The following is a 15,794-nucleotide window of genomic DNA, read 5'->3' as shown; positions in this document are numbered from 1 at the left end:
TTTTAAAGACGTTCCAGCAGCTTTTTAATAGAGTGCACCTTTTATGTATGTAATCTAAAATATTCATACACACACAGATATGACAATGAAACTGTTGCAAACGAGAAAGGATACTTCATGTGTGAATTCTCAAATAATGCAGTAAATGAAGGCTGTGATCCCATACTTACATATGTGGAAATAAGCCCCATTGAACGTAATGTGACTTACTTCTAAGTTAACAGAGGACTGCAAGTGAATGGGGAGGCAGTTCCCTATCCCTGCATTTATTATTATTACTCAAGAAGAGTACCGGAATATCAGGATATTATGAAATAATATGGCAATCACAAAATTTTAATACACTTTTTCTTCGGCAATTCAGTCTGAATATATTTCGTGCAAACCTTGCTATGAATTTACTGCACAGCTTCCTGCTGACAGAAGGGCCAATTCACACATTATACATTCCTTGTGGAGGATGTACAGACTGTCAACAGACATGCTTTTTGAGTTCTGTGCTGGGAACTCAGTTCCTTGGCAGCTGGCCCCGATTCAGATTGGGACCATGGTGTGGGGGGAAAATAACAACATTCAATTTATATACCACCCTTCAGGACAATTTAACACCCACTCAGAGCAGTTTACAAAGTATGTTATTATTATTATCCCTACAACAACAATCACCCTGTGAGGTGGGTGGGGCTGAGAGAGCTCTGGAAGAGCTGTGACTGACCCAAGGCCACCCAGCTGGCTACAAGTGGAATCAAACCTGGTTCTCCAGATTAGAGTCCCATGCTCTTAACCGCTCCACCAAACTGGGCTCTAATCCCCTCCAATCCCTGCCCCCCCCCCACACTGACCTAAAATGGTCCCAGCTCCCATTATTTGCCCTGTTAGTGAAACTTACAAGTAACCGTCAGTACTTATATCTTTCCCCAATGGGTCAAATAATGGACCATTTCAGGTTGGGAAAATTGCATGGATCACATATACACACATAAAGCTGCCTTATATTGAATCAGACCATTGGTCCATCAAGGTCAGTATTGTCTACTCATACTGGTAGTGCCTCTCCAGGGTCTCCGGCAGAGGTTTTTCCCGTCACCTACTCCCTGATCCTTTTAAGTGGAGATGCTGGAGATTGAACCTGGGCCCTTCTGCATGCCAAGCAGAAGCTCTTCCACTGAGCCCCTGCCCTTCCCCAAAGGCCCTTCTTCCCATGTGCCATAGTCCTGCTCCAAACTGAGCCTCCCAATTCATGGGAACTGCATTGATCCATAGCCCTTGTAGCAGCTGCATGCCTGTTCTTTGTAACATGTCAATCAACCTTGAGATCTCTTTGCCTTTCCTTTACTGAAACTTGCAGCGGCATATCTGATGCTGGCAGCCACACAATCTGCCTCACAAGGCATGAGCACAAATTCAGCAACCTCTTTTGACAATATCCTCTGAAGAGTTGATGTTTGCAGGACGTGGCCTAGGAATATTGCACTGAGGAACCATTCTAAATTGTTCCCATTTTGGTGTAGTGGTTAAGAGCAGCAGGACTCTAATCTGGAGAATTGGGTTTGATTCCCCATTGCTCTATTTGAAGCCAGCTGGGTGACCTTGGGTCAGTCACAACTTGTTGGAGCTCTCTCTGCTCCACTCACTTCACAGAGTGATTGTCATTAGGATAATAATAACACTTTTTAAACCGCTCTGAGTGGGTGTTAAGTTGTCCTGAAGCGTGGTATATAAATCAAATGCTGTTGTTGTTGTTGTTGAAGGGGTGCTGTGGCACAGCAGTTAAGTGGTTTGGCTGCAAATCAGCACTCTACTGGTTCAAATCCCATTACTGCTGTGAGCTCAGCAGGTGGCCTTGGGTAAGCCACTCCCCTCAGCCCCAGCTCCCCAGCTGTATTGTGAGGATAATAACAACACTCACTTGTTCACCATTCTGGGTGAGGCACTAATCTGTCTAGACGAGCGGTATATAAGTACAGTTATCATTATCATTATCTTCCTCTTCCATCAGATATTCTTATTATCTTATTATTATCTTCCTCTTCCATCAAAAATGTTCCTGTTGATTGCAAGAGGCACACTGCTGGCCCAAGATATAGGTGGAGGCAATTTTGCCCCCACTCTCTGTGCTTTTGATGTGGTTGCAGCACCACATTTTCAGAGATTCCAGGTGTTTCTAGGAGAAAGAAGAGGTGAGCAAGATCCAAATCATGAAGTGACTTTCCTTGCTAGGTACCCTCCAGACAAATATCCCATCCAGCTTCCCTTACCCAATCTAGATGCAACCCAGACAATATGATTGACTTGCTCAACTTCATGGGTTCCCAGGGAGACCAGCGATCACTTCATTTTGCCCTCCTAGTCCCCTTTTCTCAGCAGCTCTGCCCCCTGGCACTTATCTAACCCAACAATTTTGAACATGACACAAACATGACCGTGAAGACTTTCCTCCTTTTTTTCTGTTTTGCAGAAATATTTGTAGCAAAAACAGAGGTCAAGTAGGCTCCTGTTCTTACAAAGGGGCAGTTTTAGCTGGAGATGAGTGTTATATTACGTGTAAAAAATATCTGAGGAAGAGAAAATGTTGTACCAGTAACGGAAGACAGGAGATTAGAGGGAAAGAACTCTATCCTGATGCATCCCCAGCAGGCACAGAGCTCTGTGCTCTCCCATCTTCCTCCTTGTATAGAAAAGACAGACGTATGAGAAAAGAAAGCTTCCTACAGCAGTGCTAACCATCATCTCAGTCCCCACTCCCCTTTCTTTTTCTTTCTTTCTTTCTTTCTTTCTTTCTTTCTTTCTTTCTTTCTTTCTTTCTTTCTTTCTTTCTTTCTTTCTTTCTTTCTTTCTTTTCCTTCCTTCCTTCCTTCCTTCCTTCCTTCCTTTCTTTCTTTCTTTTTCAATTCTATCCTCCTGTATTGAGAGAGCAAAAAGTTTATTTCTTCTTTTCCACATCTTGCTCGGCTCCTTCCTTAGCTCGCTTAGCCCAGGCCATGCGCAGGCTGGCAAAGGCTTTGAAGTTCTTCTCATCCTTGGAGATAACTTGGGCCTTCTCCTTTTCGTAAACATTCCTGATGGGCATAACTGGTCCAGAGAGCTCTGTGGCCATTTTGAGCTCTTCTGCTGAACTGTCCCCTTTCTTAGGAGCAGAGGGTTTCTGGGGAAAGAGGTTGAGCTTGGAGCAATACTCCTTCAGCCATTGCACGTTGGCTTGCAAGGCTTCCATAGACTTGTTACGCCGCCTGGGGTCCACTGAAATACCAATTGTCCAAGCAAACTTCTTGTGAATGCCAGCCATTCTCAGCTCCTTTAAGCTGAATCTTCGACCAGCATGGACTTTTGTGTGGTATTGCATGGTGGGACATCTCACAATGGGACGGATTGGTCCAGATTAGAGATGGGCATGAACCAAAATATGAACCAAAATTAAGCACGAACCAGGCCGGTTTGTGGTTCACGAACCACGGTTTGTCAGATCCCATTTCTGACGAACCACCACGAACTTTAGGCTGGTTTGTTTGGTTCGTTTTTTGGTTCGTCACTGCAGACAGCCTGGTGCCAATCAATCGGTTTCCTAGGCAACAGGTGATGGACTTCCTGCAGACCTGCTGACCCAGAAGTGAACTTCTGCTGACCCGGAAATGACATTCTGCTGACCTGGAAGTGATGATTTTCTGACCTGGATGTGACATTTTCACAAACCAAATGAACTGGTTCGCGAACCGTGGGCAGGTTCGTGAAAGTTCGTGGTCTGTGAAATGTGGCAAACCACGAACCACATGGTTTGTTTTTCCCCCAATTTGTGCCCATCTCTAGTCCAAATTCCGGATGAGGAGCGATACGCCGGGCCTTTGCCTGCCGGGCCTTCCTCCTGTGGATCTTCTTGGCAGGCTGGTTAAACCATATAGCCACTCAACGTTGCCAGTCTTTGTGGAAATGGGGCTTTAAGATCATGCCATTCCAGCTGGGCGCCATGGCTTCTTATGTCCCTCCCATGACAAAAAATGCCCCCCACTCCCCTTTCTCATTTCTTCCCCTACAGGAAAACCAAGAGAGGTAAAAGAGAAACAGTGCTCAGCTGAAGTTCTTTGCAGGATCTTACTGGTCTTCTGCCATGGACACAGCCCCTAAAAGCTTGCAGAGGAGTTACCCGTGTTACTCTGTGGTAGCAAAATCAAAAAGAGTCCAGTAGCACCTTTAAGACTAACCAATTTTATTGTAGCATAAGCTTTTGAGAATCAAGTTCTCTTCGTCAGATGCATGATACAGAGACTGGTCAAATACAGAAGAGGAGGGAAAGAAGAGGAGGAAAGAGAAGAGGCAATTAGGGGGGGAAACCAAAACATTCCTTTGCTAGTATATGTAAACATCTCCTTTTGGTGTGTGGATCAGTTGGCTTCAAAGGAGTTTGCCCTGTTAGTTTGTAGCAGCCAAACAGCTAGACCATCCAATTCCAATGCAGTATGAGCCTTCGATAACCACAGCTCTCCTTGCCAGATGCATCTGACAAAGAGATCTGTGGTCCCCGAAAGCCCACGCCAGGTGCCACTGAGCTCCCCCAGACCCCGCCTCTGTAAAGGAAATCTGTTACCTGTGATAATGTGATAACCATTCATAGTCCCTATTCAGTCCCAGCTTGACAAATTTGCATATGAATTCCAGTTCAGCAGCCTCCCGTTGGATTTTGTTTTTGAAAGGTTTCTGTTGAACTACAGCGACCTTTAAGTCTTTGATGGAATCTCGTGGTAGATTGAAGTGTTCTCCCACTGGTTTCTGGACGTTTTCATTTCTAATGTCAGATTTGTGTCCATTTATTCTTTTGCGTAGAGGTTGGCTGGTTTGTCCAATGTACAGAGCCAGAAGGACATTGTTGGCACATGAGGGCATATATCAGATTGGAGGATGTTTTGTTTCCCCCCCCCCCAATTGCCTCTTCTCTCTCCTCCCCTTCTTTCCCTCCTCTTCTGTATTTGACCAGTCTCTGTATCATGCATCTGACTAAGAGAACTTGATTCTCGAAAGCTCATGCTACAATAAAATTGGTTAGTCTTAAAGGTGCTACTGGACTCTTTTTGATTTTCCTAAAAGCTTGTTCAATCAAAACCATTGCAGTGCTGAATTGCACACTTTTTGTGCACTGCTGTACTACTGTGGTTTGAAACATTTCCCTGAGCATCTGCTTCCGTACATCTTGTTTTTAAAGTTGAATGAATCCTATCTACTCTAGAATTTACATAATTATAAAATTTAGCACAATTTTACTTGCTAAGGTCACAGCTTCAAGGAAATGCAGAAGCTGGTCGAACGTGGTGAATCTATTCGCCATGAAGAATATCCAAAACTAAATTAAGAGATGGTGCAAATCATGCATGGATAAGTCTTCCATTTCTGTTTCCAGGGTTTGTTGATCGTTGAAAGAACAATGATTCATGCAATGCTGGAAGATAAAATTATATCAAATGACGTTCTGCAAACAAAGCACATTTGCTTTGCATGCACACAGCTGTGCACTGGGTCTTGTTCATGCCAGGATTAAATGCAATGGAGGGAGCAAATCCATGCACTCAAAGGAATATTGAAATGAAAAAGGGAATGCTGGATGCACTTTGGGGTCTCTATGCTGGTCCTAAATCACTGCATCAGGATGTACATGATAGAAATTTATGGGCCATTTCACACAATACATTTTGCGCATATACACCTATGATGCTTTTTCAGTGTTCATCTGAATACATGAAGTACAAATGTTACAAACAGATATATCATACACATACACTCATCGGGAAATCATGGTTCCGTTTGGAGACCACACTTGATTTTGTCTTTCTGCATGGTGCACAAAAATGGCCATAAAGCTGACTTTCAAAAATAATAATTTCAAGAGGTTTATCTGTTCTATTAACTGTACAGAGTGCTCATCAATTTTCCATAAATAAAAATACATACATAGGTGCAAGAAGTTCACACTGTCACAAATCTCCATGTACTCCCATATTCTCAGCCAGGATTCGTACAGATGCTTGTTGTTCCTGCTATATAAATAGTTTTCTCTGGAAAACTGAATACAATTGGATTATTCATTAATTGATTTAGAGAAATAGCAGCCCACTTTTTTTCCAAAACCAGGCACAGGGTTTCTCTGCTTCCTTTCCTCCTTCTCTGATCCCAGCAATACCTGCTGAAACTGCTGGTATCATTTTAGATCTTGCGGGTGTTAAAAGAGGTGAACTCCATCCACCCTGCTTCCTTTTGTTTCTCCATTCCCTGGAGGAATGATGTGGAGGCACAGCTTTGTTTACCTGCCTTTTTTTTTTTTTGGTCTGTAATAATGTTTACTTTACTTCTTTCTCCTCTAGTACTGTTTACCAGCTTTGGTGTGGCCAGATGACTAAATCAATACATATTAAGGAATATATAACAATGTTGTAATGAGAACTAGAGGTACGCTGAAAAGACAGAGACGCTGGCTGCTGCATTTTGCACTGTTTAGTCTGGGGGTAATGAAGAGCTCACAGATGACCTGATTTCTTTAAACTAGGTCAGATCTGACTGAAGCAGAGCTATGGCTTTTGCCCAGTTAATGCAGGTTATCCGTTTCTTTTGCACCCGTCCCTCCCTGCTACCTTGCCTCTCGAAAGCTCCCTAGGAATCATGACCTTTGCCAATATCATAACTGAAGAGCCAATAAATAACTCCCGGTCTTTTGACAGATGTCCTTTGCTGAAAGCATCCTATCAAAGGAGACTCCAATTGATTTGTTAGGCATAAAATTTAGTTTCAACTGTACAGATGATCTGTCCTTCTGAAATCATGTTTTAAACAGACCCTGTTGATAACACAAGGTACCTTAAAAACCTGGTTTCAATCAAAATGTTGTCTCCATCTGTCCCCAGATGTAACACAACCCCCCTTCCGCAAATCCCCTTAATGTAGATTACTGAATAATTAAAGACCACACACACTACCCTCAATTGCATGATGTCTGAATGCAACACAAGACTGAATGCCTGCTGCTTTGCTCAAGTGATGCCATCCACTCCTTTTTTTTTTTAACAGATTATCCACATAGGCTGGGACTAGGTGTTTACTTCCCTTTAAACAATTTTTACATGAACAGAAAAGCAGTTATGTGAACAGACATCTTCTGTTTGGTGTAGTGGTTAAGAGCATGGGACTCTAATCTGGAAAACCAGGTTTGATTCCCCCCTCCTCCTCTTGAAGCTAGCTGGGTGACCTTGGGTCAGTCACAGCTTCTCAGAGCTCTCTCAGCCCCACCCGCCTCACAGAGTGATTGTTGTGGGGATAATAACAACACACTTTGTAAACTGCTTTGAGTGGGCATTAAGTTGTCCTGAAGGGCCGTATATAAATCAAATGTTGTTGTTATTGTTATTATTACTCTCAGATCTATCTTGTAAGGTTGTGGCAACTCTGATCTCATCACTTAATTCTGCAACCAAAAACATTCAGTGGGAGACAGGGTTGAAATCTGAGGGACAGCACTGGACTGAACATAAGAAGAGCTGGAAGAATCAGACCAGTGGTCCATCTAGTCCGGCATCCTGCTTTGTACAGCAACCAAACCTGTTGCCTTGCAGGGCTAAACAGAGCTTATAGGCCAAGACCTTCTCCTGAAGGCCTCGTAGCATGGGGTTTCAGAGGTTTACTGGTTCTGAAGATGGACATTCCCTTTAGACTCACCATGTTGAGTATTCATGGATGGACTTATCCTTCATGGATATATCCAATCCCTTCTTAAAGACATCTCTGCTTGTGGCCATCACCACTGGAAGTGAATCCACCAAGCTGATAGAAGATAAAAGAGAATGTAACGAGTATGAGAAGGACAGTGAATGTTTTGAACGAGAGGGACCAGGAATTATTCAGAAGTAAAGAACAATATCTGTGGTAGGTACCTAGGGGATTTGAGTTGCCTCTCAGCAGTTCTTGCCAGAATTTGACAACACTCATCTTTTAAAAGAATAATCAATTTCCAGAAATGAGGGGAAAGTACTGAGATTTAAAAATATAATGCTGTTATTTCTGAAAGACTCAAAATTAAGCGCTCTCTCTCTCTCTCTCTCTCTTTCTCTCTCTCTCTGTTATCATTTCTACTCTGGAGCCTGGCATGGAGAACAGACTGCTTGTTACTCTTCCCAAGATTCCAAGAACTGTCTAATTAAAAACAAGCTTTCTAATTGGGTGCCCCTGTTGGCACTGACAAAATATGTCCAACCGTCAATCAGATTCTGATGTCTTCTGCTTTCATGCAAATTATGCAGATTGTGCTGATTATATACACACAGCACATGCAGATTTGCTGCAGTCCTCCAATCCATCAGGTACTAAAGCCGAGATCTCTACTCTGACTCATTGCAAGGGTGCAGGAGAGTCAGAGACTCCCTACATGAGATGCTTGGGCACATGTTTGTCAGGTCTCAGAAGATGCGACGTTAGCTAGGAAGTGTAGTTTTGAAAGATAGAGCCAATGGAGATTGCTCCCGAGGGGATGGATTCTCTCACGGCCCTTCGCTGGCATGCCAGACTGTCTCCCCTTCCAGAGCTCAAACCCTGCCACCCTTGCTGCTTAAAACTTTGAATTAATCAAGCCTTGGCAGAGCAAAGGCTCTGGAAAGGAAGATGCCAGAGCCGGCGGAGGGCTGTGAGAGAAGCTGTCCCCTCCAGAGTGATCTCTGCCGGCTCTGTCATTTAAAACTAAGCTTCCTGGCTAACATTGCATCGAAAGCATCATGTAGAGACACTCTCAGCGGTCTGCCCCAAAGCTCCTTCCTAGTGTCTCCCTCTTCTGGTGTACTTGGGTAATATTTACAGTATATCTAATGATGAAACTTTCCCTGTGGTAGCAAATCATCAATCTGCTGTGTACTGACTACACCAACCATAGCCAGGGAAGCTACCTGATGCAATCAATGCTAGGAATGCACTCTTCCAGGACAGGAAGGGAAATTGCTTCATGTGCTTTTTAAAATATTGTGCCCGGGGTAAAGGTTTAAAAAATGATACATTTGTGTTGTACTATAAAAGAATCTGAGTTAAACTTTGGTATTTCATTGGCACTGGGAAAAACTAATTGTGCAGTCTCGGAGCATTTTAAAGGAAACGATTCTCTTGATCGTTCCTCATTTTTAGCAACTGACCACTAGGATCCTTCTTAGGTTTTTAACCTCTACATCAGATCTGGGTGTGCAAAACCTCCGTGGAAGACCAATTTAATCTGTGAGGAGTTTACAGCCTGATCTATAAAAAGACAAAGTACTTGGATTTAAGCCTACTGGTGCCCTGCTTTCCAGGATGTTAATCCCAATCCTTAAACAGGGGCAAGAACTCCGACTGTGTCTCACAGACAGACAGACAGAACTCACCCACTTCAACATCAGAGCAAAGTCTGCATAGAAAATCCCCATGGCTCATGGACCACTTATTATAGTGACTATTTGCACCTGTGCTTTTAACAGCGAGTTAAAGAAATCCTTTTAGTAGGTGTAGCTGTTTAATCCTATAGGGCAAACTGTACCTGCTCCAATTCCCTCTTCTATACAACTCTTAAAAGTACTGGAGCTTTTTATGCTCCTTCACATCTGAGTATTAGGCCAATTACTTGGAGTCAAATGAAAGTTTCCATCTTTTCCCCAGCAGGGCTCCTGTGCCTTTATGGTTTTCATGGCCAAAAGAAGCTGAACGGGGCGGGGTGGGGGGGAGATCCCCTTATCCATTAATCTACAGGCCATGAGATACTTCACCTACTGAATTTGTTAGAACTTCTTAAAGTAACACGAAGCCCAAAATCTGGGCAACTCAGCAGCCCCTGATTTCAGTTGAACGTACTGATGTATGATTAGATCAGGGTGTTAATCCTATTGCTTTCAATAGATTCAATAACTTATCTCAGACACCAAGCTAGCAGCCCCAATGTATAGGATGTATCTTTGCCCCTATCAAAAAGATGCACGTTCATTGATCTTTTTCTCCTCTTCTTTAACGAGGATTGCAATCCAGGATCTTAATTTTCAATCTCAGCTTCATTTTTTAGAATATATGTTCAACAAAAGCAGAATGCTTCCTTTGAGCTCTGTGCTAAAACTAGTCAAGAAAAGATCAAAACTGCCTGCCTTGAAAAGCTTAGCAATTCAATAGTACCTGATCTTGTTATACTCTTGCATCCATTACCAGTTCAGGCAGGTGTTAAGTTTCAATTAACCTGGGATTCAAGTATTACAGAACCTTGTCTGCTAATTACTTACATAATTGCATGGCAGGGGGAGTACAGAATGGAATCGGTCATTGTGCTAAGTCTGCGATTTGTCGAAGAAAGGAGGAATTTCCAGGGTGAGGCAGAGCATTGGTGATCATGAACAAAAGTAGTCCTTAGAAATGAAAATAAAAGATAAAAATCTTCAGTAAAAGTAAAGTGGGAAAGAGGATGGATTAAAAACTAGGCTTCTGGTGATTTCTTAAATATAAAAAGGGCAGCAATTATTTTCTGGCCAGCTGATCATAGATAAAACAATTTTATTCTACCCTCAATTTTACATAAATGTAAATCCTAATGATATCACTGTTGCTTATTCCCAAGTAATGATGGAGAGCAATCCTAAGAGGTCTGCTCAGAATCTTGCTCACGTTTATTCAATAGGCTTATTCCCAGGTAAAAGTTCCTAGGCTGTTGTGAATTTTCAGAGTGGCCTGGGAAGCTTCCCATTTCAGTTCACCTCCGTTGAATTGGATATGTTTACTAATCTAACTTAAAAGGTTGTTGTGAAGATAAAAGCAATCAGTAATGGAAAACACAACATGCTATAGAGATGCAAATATTCCCAAGAGTACATTGTCATAGAATTCAGGAGAGCAATAAATCTAGCCGTAAACTCTCACCCTAGAGGCTGTGGAACGATTTGCTGTTTGTTTGATTCATTCAATCAGATGTAGCAGATGCACAAGATCTCCCATCCCCTCAAGAAAATCAGAACTGCGAAAGACAATCTCCTTTGTCCTGCTTCACCGAAAAGGTGGGCACAGTAGTACACCTTTGTCAGCAGGCGTGGACTGATTGAAACCTTCCTCCTTGTAATAGAAAACTAGATCGAAGGCAAATCTTTTCTAGCTTTGCCTCCTTCTGACATGCTTGTTCATAAGTGTGGCTGCCACTCAGATCTGCATGTTGGTGATTTCAAGGTCACAAGGGAACATGACCCCTCCACCCCCATACACAGAAAGCAGCCTTATATAAAATCAAACCCTTGATGTATGTATCTGTTTTCAGGACTGTCTGCTCTGGTTGAAGCTGGCTCTCCAGGTTCCCAGATAGAGGTCTGAGCTATCCTGGTATAAGGCAGCTTTAAGTTTGCCCGGTCCCCTTACCCTCTGGGCAGGAGGAGGGGGGACCTGACACTCACCTTCTTCAACTAACATCACCTCCAGGAAATGATGTCATTGCACAAGGGCTGGGTGCCTTCCTGTGCTTTGCAGTGGGCCCAGGGTGGTGTGATTATGTCACTTCTGTGAGTGACATTGTTGTGCTGTCCTGGGAGTGTGCCCAGGAGGTCTATTCCCCCGCCTTTCCCCTCTGCCAGCCAGGTGTGGCGGCGTGGCGGGGGGTGGGGGTGGAGGTGGGCGCGGGGGATCCCTGGGCAGCCTCACTGGGGGAAGGGAGCATTATATTGTGTGTGCCCCAGCTTGCAGACTGAAACAATGCAATCCAAAAACAGGTTTACCATCTGTAAAGAGAGCCAGTTTGGTGTAGTGGTCAGGAGCACGGGACTCTAATCTGGAAAACTGGTTTTGATTCCCCACTCCTCCACTTGAAGTCAGCTGGGTGACCTGGGGTCAGTCACAGCTTCTAGGAGCTCTCTCAGCCTCACCCACCTCACAGGGTGTTTTGTTGTGGGGGTAATAATAACATACTTTGTAAACCGCTAAGGGGCACTAAGTTGTCCTGAAGGGCGGCATATAAACCGAATGTTGTTATTATTATTATCTCTTCTGTGAAGAATTTTAGAGGTATAATGGAGAAGTGGGCTATTTTCCCTCATTAGGTGATGTAGGACTTTCTTTTGAGTTAGGCCTGTGGCTTGTATGACATTCTGAACTGCAATTTTCAGTTATGTTGATGGTTACCTCCTTGGATGCGTCTTCAAAAAAGAAATTGCGTACTTATGTTTTAAAATGAAATATCTTTGCTCAGATTTAAAAGGAAAAGTTTATTAATCTTTTTTTAAAAATCCCAACTGCTTGTAAGCCAAAGGAAACAAAAATATTGTGGCCAGACTTACCTAAAATCAGAGTGCATGTAATTTGATGAAATTAAGGGGAAAAGTGACTGTTCTCCCTATTTTCCACATACATATCCATTCATTAAAAAACGGTGGGGTAACTGAAGTGGCAGGCAAGCCCCATGGCTACTGTCAAAAAAATTATTCCCCAGTGAAGAAAGCAACTGAAAGTAAAGCAGCAACCAGCTAACCTTTCCCCCACTCCGTCAGACAAGACCTCCACTTGCTCTAGTTGATTCAACTATCAAAATAGAACCAATTTCTTTCTTTCTTTTTTCCACTGAAAGAGCAGATCTATATTTTTTGCACATGAATGAGCTTTTTATTTGCCAGGCAGAGTGAGAATGGTGAAAATTATTAAAAGGGACTAACAAGGGAATATCAGCCTGTAGGATAATTTTTGAGCAACGATTCCTATTTATTTTATTATTAGGATTATTAAACACAAAGTCTGCCTTTTCAAGGCTTGTTGTTCTGAAGTCCCCTGTGCTCTATAAAGTATAGCTATGTGAGAAAGTTTTCAACATTTAGTAAGTCTAGCTCTGGGATTTTAGTATTACCTAATATTTCCATTCTTCGGTATTGGGCATGCTATGTAAATGGTACCTTTCATGAACCAGGTCTTCTGAGAAGACTAGCAGGGCTGTTCACGCAGCATGCTGGGTGGATCTTTCTTTTAAAATGGGGAAAAACCACACACACACACATACACACACAGAGTATTCCATTATGAAAGCGGAATTGTCCTCTCTGAGCCATTGCATCTACTGGCCATTGTTTTCAGATAAGATGCCATTGTGTGTCCTTGCATATCTGCTGACCAAAGCAGATGCAATAAGCACAGCTTTGGATAAACTGAGCTTTGCCTGAGGGGATAACTTTAACGTCAGGGGTTTGTCTGAATGTCCCAATTCACTGGCAGTCTTCCAGAGAGGAAATACTCGCCATTATACATGGGTTACAGTTTGTCTAAACTCTGAACAAATATCATTTGTTCCTTTCTAAGAGATGAACTTTATATGGAAGTTACCAAAAGGGAACTGGGGACCAAAATAAAATGTTTGAAAAGATGAAAGGGGGCTGGGCGGTATTTTGTCAAGTTGGCTTGCCTAATAAAAACTACCTTTCCAGTCAGCTGCCTGGATGATATTTTTAAAGACATTATTTTTTCCCTGGAGGGCATAACCAGTCAACATTAAAATGAGGGTGGAAAGCTTTCATTCTATCATGCTTAGCTGAGGATTAAGTTTTGTTAAAGCAAACTTTTTTAAAAAAACGAATCACATGAGGGTCATGTGGGAAAGGGCAGAAGTCATGTAAAAATAGCTCAAAAAGGCAAAAGTCACTACATTCTGCCGGTCATTGTATTTGGCTGGTCAAAACCATAATTTAAATAGAGCCACAAGATTCATCTAGATAATATAACTTGTCTGCCACAAGATGAGGTATTCCGCTCATTCCTGACTACAGCATTTTACAAATAGTCACCCCCACATTCTTATTATAAGTCAAGGCCACAATCTAGTATGGTGTAGTAGTTGTCATACTAGGATCTGGGACACCCAGGTTCAAATCTTCATTCTGCTATGGAAGCTTGTTGGGTGCCTTGGGGTGAATCACACTCTCTTAGCCTAATCTACCTCATAGAGTCATTGGCAGGACAAAATGGGGGAGAGAATGACGCAAGCCCCTTTGGTTCCCCATTAGAGAGAAAGGTAGGGTATAAATTAAGTAAATAATAACTCCATGACAACAGCCGTCTTCTCCGCACATTAATTTCAGTTGCACTTGTGTAGAAGAAATGCTTAGCGGATTGTAGGCCTAAAATTGTAAGATATATATAATTGTAAGTATGACTCATATATTTCTCTTATTTGAAAGAAGGCTTAGCTGCTGAACCAACTGGGAAAGTCAAAGATCAGCTTGGACAGTGACGCAATAACAGATTGCCTTTGAGCATGTGCAGAGTGTATTACCCTCACCTCACAAATAACGATGTCACTTTTACACATCTGTGATTAGGAAACAAGTTTTCCAAGTGATACGATGTGAGTTCAAAGGGAGATCTTTTTTATTCATCATCCTCAAGGACAGAGTGTGGGTGTGAAAATGAAGGGGGATTTTATTTCCTGATCTTTGCATAACAATGCTCGTTAAATGATAATTTCTAAATATGTGAAAAGTGCAAATTTAGATACTGGAGCCCAAAGTGGTGGTATAAAAATGACTCCATCAAGCCATTCCAACTGAAGCTGCATTCACCATCCCACGATTGAAAAGGGTTGACATTACCACCGCAGAAAACACTGATAACTTTGGGGAGTGGGAAATGAAACTGGATTCAGTATACAGGCAAATGCAATCCTCTACTAGGGCCAATGGAGAGGGAGAATCGAGATCCTTAAAGGATAGAGAGTGATAGAAACAACACCCAGGAAAGGAACCCAAAGGAGGAAAAAGCTGCCTTCTGTTTAGGGTTGCCAGCCCTGTGCCAAAAGACACTTTTTGAGTGAAGTGCCTGGAGAGGGAAGCATTGCTGAAACCGTGACATTGCTCCCAGATAAACACCTAGAAGTGACATCACAGCCCCTTACCCACATCACTCCAGGAATTCTCTCATAGAGACTGGAAGAATTCCTAGAGAGTTGTGGATAGTCACCCTGAAGAGACACTGTGGTGTCCACACTTTGTCCCCCCACCCCCACATTTTTCTTGAGTGAGCACAAGCAGTGGAGTTTGGGACAAGAGCTTGCTCACCACGGGCTGTCAATTGGCAACCCTACTTACATTGCCAATCAAAGGATGAAGGCTGCCAATGCTGACAGTGCTGACCAGCTGGATCAGGGATGCAATTGTAGTTTCCAGTCAAATGACAAGAACTACACACAGAGGCAGTCCAAGTTGCCCTTGGCAACCAGAAGGAAGCAGAGGCAAGCTCTGCAAGAGCTAGTCAGCTCAGACGATAGTGGCTGACCCTCACCCATGACCTCTTATCACACCACTGCCAAAGCCCTTTGTTGGTGTTGCTCACCAGGTCTAAGCTGCGTGGCCCCTGGGGATTGGCTTGTGGCACCAGAGGATCTACTTGTCCTGCTTGCTCCTGGGCTCTTTCAGTTTCCCAGCCCACCTCTCACTGTATGTATAACCAGGGCTTTTTTTTCTGGGAAAAGACGTGGTGGAAATCAAGACCGCACAATAACATCACTTTGGTTCAGCTGGAACAAGGGGAGAGTTTTTTAAAGTTTAAACTGCCCTCGGTGAAAATGGTCACATGGCCGGTGGCCCCGCCCCCTGATCTCCAGACAGAGGGGAGTTTAGATTGCCCTCTGCACCACTGAGCGGCGTGGAGGGCAATCTAAACTCCCCTCTGTCTGGAGATCAGGGGGCGGGGCCACCGGCCATGTGACCACTTTCAAGAGGTGCCAGAACTCCGTTCCACCATGTTCCCGCTGAAAAAAATCCCTGCATATAGCAGTGATCTCACAAATACATGTGATCTCACAAATACATGTGGGT

The 15,794-nt window shown here is 43.2% G+C and overlaps 1 pseudogene; it reads right to left on the bottom strand.

The window, feature by feature from the left end:
• Positions 1–2,923: 2,923 nt before the first annotated feature.
• On the bottom strand, positions 2,924–3,963 carry LOC129338967 (60S ribosomal protein L13-like; annotated as a pseudogene).
• Between the last annotated feature and the right edge of the window lie 11,831 nt (positions 3,964–15,794).

The sequence above is a fragment of the Eublepharis macularius genome, chromosome 1 (assembly GCF_028583425.1).
Source record: "Eublepharis macularius isolate TG4126 chromosome 1, MPM_Emac_v1.0, whole genome shotgun sequence".
NCBI classification, from domain to species: Eukaryota; Metazoa; Chordata; class Lepidosauria; order Squamata; family Eublepharidae; genus Eublepharis; species Eublepharis macularius.
Note: the sequence above shows the minus strand (reverse complement) of the source record. Positions and strands in the feature narration are given on the sequence as shown.